This window comes from Cricetulus griseus, chromosome 2, assembly GCF_003668045.3.
Source record: "Cricetulus griseus strain 17A/GY chromosome 2, alternate assembly CriGri-PICRH-1.0, whole genome shotgun sequence".
Lineage (NCBI taxonomy): Eukaryota > Metazoa > Chordata > Mammalia > Rodentia > Cricetidae > Cricetulus > Cricetulus griseus.
Window position 1 is genome coordinate 20,675,847 of NC_048595.1, and position 8,339 is coordinate 20,684,185.

Here is an 8,339-nt window from a genome sequence, read left to right on the forward strand (position 1 = left end):
AATAAAGGGACCAGACCTTTACTCACCCCCTACTTTAGCAGCCATTGACAGGCTACAGAAAAGACACAGGAAACTCCAGATCTCCTGGCCTCCAGGAGCCTAGGATACAGCCCCCCCCCCCCCCCCCCCCAGGCTCCTAGGTACTTGGTTCCTGGGAACTGTTTGGCCACAAAAGAAACTCCAGGGGAGACCAAAACCTCCCCTATAGTCTCCAGGATACAGTTCTAAAAACTATTGTTATCTATAAACAACAGGCCACCTGCAGATAACAAGACAAAGCCATAGAAACCACAGAATGTTCCCTCTCAGCACTGACCAGAGAGAATAATTGATACACAGGTACTTCATGCCAAAATATGACTTTGAGAAATTCTCCTAATTGTTCCCAAATGTCAACCAATCAGAAACCAACCCATACCTACTGATGTAATCCTGTAACTTTTCTCTTTAAAACCTAGCAATAGACAGGGAACTTGGCTCCCTCTGGAGGCTGCTGTGTTGGCTAACCAGATGGGGTCCCTGTCATGGTTGGATGAACAATTAAAACCTTGCTTTTGCAGTTTGGTGGGTCTGTCTTCCTGGTGGTCTCTGGGGATCTTTGCAGCGTGGGCTCAACGGCCCAAAGGACGTCAACATCCTGATTCAACAGGAAGTAGTCTAATGATAACATTGCCCTCTTTCCTGTGACCGGATTGTTCGTCAATAATAACAAAAGGGGGGGGGGGAATGTATGTCCCTCTAGCCACACAAGTGGCCAGGACCCTCCCCTGAGGACCTCCAACTGCCCCGTTCCACCCACAGCTCGCTCTAACTCCCCTCACAGATGGACCCTGCCCCCACCCTACAGAGTAAAAAGCCCAATCTCTGGACTTAAAATCCTACCAATCTCCACCCTGGAAAGCTTCACCCTGAAAAGTTCTACACACACACCCCCAAGAACCTCTATATAAGCCCTGCTTTCTGCTCACTTCTCTCCTGAAAGTTTCTCGCCTGAGCAGAGGCAGCCAGCCTCCTGGTTTTTTCTCTCCCAATAAATCTCTTGTGTGAGGTTTGTTGTATGGTGTGACTTTATGGTATTCCTTGGCTCCCAGCTACCAAGGATACTTTCCCATCTGAGCCGCAGTGCTTACAGTGAGGAAATCAGGGCAACTGGAGGCACAATTGGGAAGAGAATGAATGCAAGCTGCCCCTTTCTCCTGTTAGAACAGTGGTTTTCAAACTGTGGGTCGTGATCCCCTCTTCCAGGTCAAACGACTCTTCCACAGGGGTCGCCTAAGACCATCAAAAACCATAGATATTTGCATTACGATTCACAACAGTAGCAAAATTACAGTTATGAAGTAGCAAATAAAAATAATTTAACTTTTTTTTATTGATTCTTTGGGAATTTCACATCATGTACCTCAATCCTGCTTATTTCCCAGTCCCTCCAATCTGTCCTTCACCCCAAATCATCCCCTTCAAAAGAAAATTTTAAAAACATTAATTAAAAACAAAACACAATAAACAAACAAAAAACACTTTATTCCTCTGTCTTTCCTGCCTCTCCAACACCTGTTTATTCATCTCAGTGGCATTGGGAGCTGCAATGAGTCACACATTATACCCTTTTGTCCACTCAGCTTTGCTTGTAAACATTCATTGTAAAGAGTTGTTGGTTGGGTTCAAGGCCTCTGGCTTCTCATACACCATCAATGCTGGACCTTTGCTAAAACTCCTCCCAGATAGCCCACCTTTGCTCCAATCACAGAGATCTCAAGGTCAGGGTTCAAGAGGACCCGTCCCTTCATGCACTCTAGCAGATCACTGATGGTTTGAAAGAAAACGGCCCCCAAAAGGACTCGCGCTATTAGAGGGTGAGGCTTTGTTGGAGGAAGTGTTGGAGGAAGGCTTTCAGGTCTCAAATATATACTCAAGCCACACCCAGTGTTTCAGACCACTTCCTGTAGCCTGTGAGTCAAGGTCTAAGGACTGGAAGCTCCTGCTCTAGCCATGTCTGCCTGCGTGCTGCCTTGCTTCCAGCCATGGTGATAACAGACTGAACCTCTGAAACTGTAAGCCACCACCACAATTAAATGTTTTTCTTTACAAGAGTTGCCGTAGTCATGGTGTCTCTTCACAGCAATAGAACCCTAAGACAGATGGGGTAGATGCTGGGGTGGGCCAACTCAAAGCCCTGAGTAGGTCTGGGTGGTAGCTGAACTGGTCAGTCCAGGCCAAGGGGGCCTCAGGATAAGGGGTGGAGCCAGCTCTCCCACACCCATGTGAGGGGTGGGATCATCTCTCACAGACCCCAGGTGCAGCAGGACCACAGACCCAGACTTGGCTCTCAGCAGCAGCTCAGATCCAGACATTACAATGGCCCCAGTGGCAGCACAGGCCACCCAGATCAGTATGGCTCAGTGGCAGGCACTAGGACACCAGTATGGTCTCAGGTGGAAGGCCAGACCCCAGGCATCCATAGGCTGAACAAAGACAATTTTATGGTTGGGGGTCACCATCACCATCCCAGCCAGGGAATGGTGAGACCCACAGTGGACAGCTCTTCCCACCTCAACTAACACAGTCAAAATAATCTCTCACAGGCTTGTGCAGTACATCCTCCTGGTGATTCTAGATTCTGTGTAGCTAACAATTGACACCACCACATTATGGCGACATAAAATGTATGTTTTTATGGAGCTAGAGAGATGATGGCTCAGTGTTTAAGGATACTTGCTGTTTTTGCAGAGGACCCAGGTTCACTCCCAGAGCCCACATGGTAGCTCATAGCCATTTGTAACTGCAGGTATGTAGAGCCAACACCCTCTTCTGGTCTCTATGGCACCTAACCTAACCCTAACCCTAACCCTAACCCTAACTCTAACCCTAACCCTGAACCTGAACCTGAACCTAACCCTAACCCTAACCCTAACCCTATTCTGGCCTCTATGTCACCAGGCACATAAGTGGGGTCACACATTTGTCCTTTGGTGCCTAACTTTGATCACTTAGAACAACATCTTCAAGGGTTATACATACTTTCGTTAGTCGTTTGTTTTTTGTTTTGTTTGGGGGGCGGTTCGAGACAGAGTTTCTCTGTGTTGCTTTGGAGCCTATCCTGGCACTTGCTCTGAAGACCAGGCTGGCCTCGAACTCACAGAGATCCACCTGCCTCTGCCTCCCGAGTGCTGGGATTAAAGACATGCGCCACCAATGCCTGGCCTGTTTTTTGTTTTTTTGAGACAGGGCTTCTCTCTGTGTAGTCCTGGCTGTCCGGGAATTTACTTTGTAGACCAGGCTGGCCTCTGCCTCCCAAGTGCTGGGATCAAAGGTGTACGCCACCACTATCCCACTCATCCATGGTTTTATCACATTTCAAAATGCCCTTCCTTTTTAAGGAATGTCTATGCCACATTTTATCACCCATCTCTCAGTGTACAATTGGGTGGCTTGTGCCTTTGGTGGTTTTGAATAATGTTGTTCTGAGTGTTCATGTACAAACACCTGTTTGATTCCTTGGTTACAGTTGTTTTGGGTATACATCTAGGAGTGGAATTACTAGATGATGTGATGATTTCTCTCTGGCACAACCCCCACCCAGTACTAAGAGTGGAGCTTAAGGCCTCACAGACATACCAGCAAGTGCTTTACTACTGAGCTATATACCCCAGGTCTGTTGGTTTATTTGCTTGTTTGAGATAATGTAACACACAAAAAAAATAAAAGACCCAGAGACTGATATTGGGGTTCAAGCTTCAAGCTGAAGATCAGAAAAGCAAAGCAGCCAGCCACTAGCTCTTACCTCTACCTCAGGCTGAACATGCTGATCCAGTCTCCAGGAGCTCTCCTCCAAGCCTCAGACTCCTGCCTCTCCCCAACATGGTTTGACAATCCTGAGACTGACTGCTTAAGACCCTGCTCCTATCTTTTATACCTCTCCACTGCTGGGATTAAAAGTGTGAGCAGTTACCCTTTGAGATTGATTCAATCTCATATAGCCCTGGATGGCCTTGAACTCAGAGAGATCCATCTGCCTTTTGTCTCCTGAGTCCTGGGATTGAATGTGTGTGCCACCACTGCCTGGCTTCTATGGCTAACTAGTATGGCTGCTTTGCTATTTTGATCTCCAGTGGCTTTAATAAATCATAAACAATATATCACCACAAGACAAGGTCTCACTCTACAGTCCAGGCTGGCCTCAAACTCCTCCTGCTTCAGTCTCTAATCTTAGGATTACAGTGGGGGGACACCAAGCTCAGAAGCCAGGATCAATTGTTTGAGAAACAATCATAACATTTTCTACAACAGCTACATCATTTTACATCCCCGTGAGCAATACACAAGAATTCTAATTTGGGGGGCTGAAGATGTAGCTCAGTTTGGTAGAGTGCTTAGCTAGCATGCTCAAGCCAAGATTAGGTCTCTGGCACTGCATAAACTAGACCTGTTGGTGTCTGCCTGTAATTGAGGCCAAAGGAGCAGGAGTTCAAAGTCATCCTCACCTATATCGTGAATTCAAGGTCAGTACCAGCTACCCGAGACCCAGACAAAAAAAAAAAAAAAAAAAAAAAAAAAAAAAACAAGTCTGATTTCTCCACATTCTCACCACCACTTAATATTTTCTGGTCATGTTTTCAAGTGCTTATCGGCCAGTTGCCTTCAGAGAAGTGTATATTAGAGTTACTTATCTACTTTTTCAATCAAATTTTGTTTCTTGTTATTGGGTTATAGGGGATTTTTGCATATTGTCAACCCTTTACAATGCACACTGTTTGCAAGCATTTTCCCCATTTCAAGCATTGCCTGTTTGCTCTGATGTTCTGTCTCCATTTAAAGAAACCAACTCAAGCAGGGCAGTCGTGGCGCATGCCTCTAATCCCAGCACTCGGGAGGCAGAAACAGGGCATCTCTGTGAGTTCAAGGTCAGCCTGGTCTAAAAGTGAGTTTCAAGAAAGCCAGGCCTGGGCTGGTGAGATGGCTCAGAGGTTAAGAGCACTGACTGCTCTTCCAGAGGTCCTGAGTTCAATTCCCAGCAACCACATGGTGGCTCACAACCATCTTTAATGAGATCTGGTGCCCACTTGTGGTGTGCAGATATACATGGAAGCAGAATGTTGTATACATAATAAATAAGTAAAAATTTAAAAAAAAGTGTGCGCCACAAACACCTGGCAAAAAAAAAAAAGAAGAAGCCGGGCGGTGGTGGCGCACACCTTTAATCCCAGCACTTGGGAGGCAGAGGCAGGTGGATCTCTGTGAGTTCGAGTCCAGCCTGTTCTACAAGAACTAGTTCCAGGACAGCCTCCAAAGCCACAGGGAAGCCCTGTCTCGGAAAAAAGAAAAAAGAAAAGAAAAAAGAAAAGAAAGGAAAGGAACTAATTCCTCATGACCATCCAAAGAATGAAATCTCGTGACTCATGTGTGTGATGGCTCTGGCAACACTCTGTATTGAACTGTAGAATACCCTAGAAGTAAAAGCAAAGGAAAACTTGGCTGGTTACGCCCAGTTCCTCTCTGCACTTTCCCATTTGTAAGGAAAATACTAGGTTACACAATGAGAACCTGGTCATAAGGGGTATAGAGCTGGTGTCGTGCAGTCTTGTAAATAGAGGGCTCTATGGAGTAGAGACGATCTATTAGGACAGAGGCAACATTTGTGACATTTATTCTGTGCCAGGGACTGTTCTAAGCAACTCTAAACCCACAAAATGGTCTATTATATCGACAATATATGCATTCTTTAAAAGAAATATTTTTAGATCTGGGTAGTGGTAGTTAACACCTGTACCTGGGAGGCAGAGGCAGGTGGATCTCTGTGAATTCGAGGGCCAGCCTGATCTACAGAGCTAGTTCCAGGACATCCAGGCATGGAAAAGACCCTGTCTCAAAATTATAAAATATTTTTTTAAATTAAACAAAATTTTACTATGCAACCTTAGATGGCCCGATGCTTAACCTATACAGAGTGGTCTTGAAGTTGTAGCAATCTTCCTGCCTCAGCCTCTCAAGTTCTAGGATTGCAAGTGTGAGCCACCACACCTGGCCAGTATTCCCACTTAGGGAAATAAACCCAGAGAGGTTCGTAGTGTGTCCAAAATCACAGACTAGCAGGTACAGAAAGGAGCCCTGGCCACGGGTCCTAGGGGCCTCTTTATTGATCAATCACTCTGTGACATGGTACAAGCTTTGGAGTCCGAATGATTTGACTCTAAATACAAATGAGTAATACGTCCCAGAAAGCAGTCCCTTAGTAACCCAAGAAGCTCAAACTAAAATCAAGATTCGACTACACACTCTGGGGCATGAGAGTTGGACAATACCGATACAGGGTGGCTTGGGGAAACAGAACCCCTGGGGGGGAGGGGCTCCTGGGACCCCAGTGCTCCCTGAGGATTCGCAGTTAACTGTTGATGGGAGAGGAACAGACATCTTCACTGGTGAAGGACAGGTAAAGCGTCCATGCTCCAGTAAACAACCCTTATGAAACTCTAGGTCACACACCAGACAGAGACGGAAAGTGGAAGTAGAGCCAGTTAAGAAGAGGAAGGGGACCAGAGAGGCACCAGCAGGAGCTGGGGGAGGGCAGTGGGGAGCAAAAGAGGGAGGGGATATATGTTCCAAGTACATTACACATGTGTATGAAAATGTGTTTAATTAATAGAGGTTAATAAAATATAGGCAGGAGTATAGTGATGCACATCTTTAGTCCCAGCACTCAGAAGGCAGAGGCAGGCAGATCTCTGTGAGTACAAGGCCAGCCTGGTCTACAGAGTGAGTTCCAGAACAGCTAGGGCTACGAGGTAAGACCCTTCATCCAAACAAAACAAACAACAGAATCCTTCATAAAGCTATGGGTGAGAGTGTGGAGTGTGGTAGCTACTTCAGGAGTAAGTTGGCAGTTCTTCATCAAACTAGATCTAAGTGTGGCTTGGGATGACCCGGCAACACTGCTTCTGGGTATACAGCCTAGAGATTCTTACATGTTTCCAGGGGGTTCTAGAGCTCTTCAAGCAGACGAGTGAATTCAGTCTCACGACTAGTAAATGCTCCTCCTGGCTCCAGCAGCAATGTTGCTCTGGCTCCTGGGGTTCTTAGAAGCATGTCTCCGTGACTCTCACCCAATGTCCAAAGTCCCTGATCATAGGTACCTATGTCTGGGAAGAGTCCCCAGGGGGCTTCAGGCTGCATGAACTGCACAGGAGGCCTCCAACATCAGAGTGGAGACCTGTCCCAGCTCCTGCCCCAGCACATACAGCATGCCTGTAAGAGGTAGCATGTGGGTACAGTTACATGGCAGAGGGGGCATGGAAGGGAGCCTGTGCTTACTGAGGGCTCTAGCTTTGAATATTAATGAGCAATGCCACTTACTCTTTTACCTTGATTCAGCCCCTCTGAGCCTCCTTTTTCCCACCTGTAAAATGGGCAGGAAAATACCTAATCTATAGGGGTGACTGTAAGGTAGCAATGTAAGTTTTTAAAAATGACCCAATTTAAAAACAACAAAAAAATGTTTATTAAGTAAACATACTGTGGTACATGGATATTGCAAAACAATGACAGGAGGATATGCAAATGAATAAAACCCAGAATATGCTGTACTAGCGTAGAAACATAGAGAAGGTTGTTTGATTGAAGGTACTAGACACCCATTTGAATGAGCTTAAAAAAGAAAAGGAATCCTGCCAAGCGAACCACGGGACTCAAGGGAAAGCTTGCAGGAATGCCCTCTGGCTCCTGGAGGCTGTGTCTTCTCTCTCCAGGCTCTACTGCCGTGATTCTCAACCTTTGGGTCCAGAGCACTTTGGAAAACCTCTACCTCCAAAAATATTTCCGTTACAATTCGTAACAGTAGCAAAATTACAGTTATGAAGTAGCGACAAAAATCATTTCACGGTTGAGGATCACCACAACAGGAGGAACTGTATTAAAGGGTCTCGGCATTGGGAAGGTTGAGAACCAGTGCTCGTGGTTTCTCTCTGGCCTTTGCTTTGTCTGCTACATCTGCTTTCATTGAAAAGCCATTTGTCTCCCCAGATGGCCACTCAGCCCACTCAGGTTACACTTAGACATGGCCACGGCTCTGGAGTTCTGGAGTTTAAATGACGTCAGTAAGTCGTCTGCAAAGCCCCAAACAGCATCCGGAATCCAGATGTCCAACTCTCACCCCTTCACTTCCTATCAGGGGATTGCGGGGAGGATCAGGATGAGTAGCCAAGAGTCAGCTGAGTAGGCCTGCTCATCACGACCCCTGAGGTAGGTTGTACCTACCGGCTAATAACACCAAGAGGTAGGAAATCTAATTCTCACTTTCTAGACAGCACCCAGCATGGGTGAGACTTGAACCTGAGTTTGTAAGA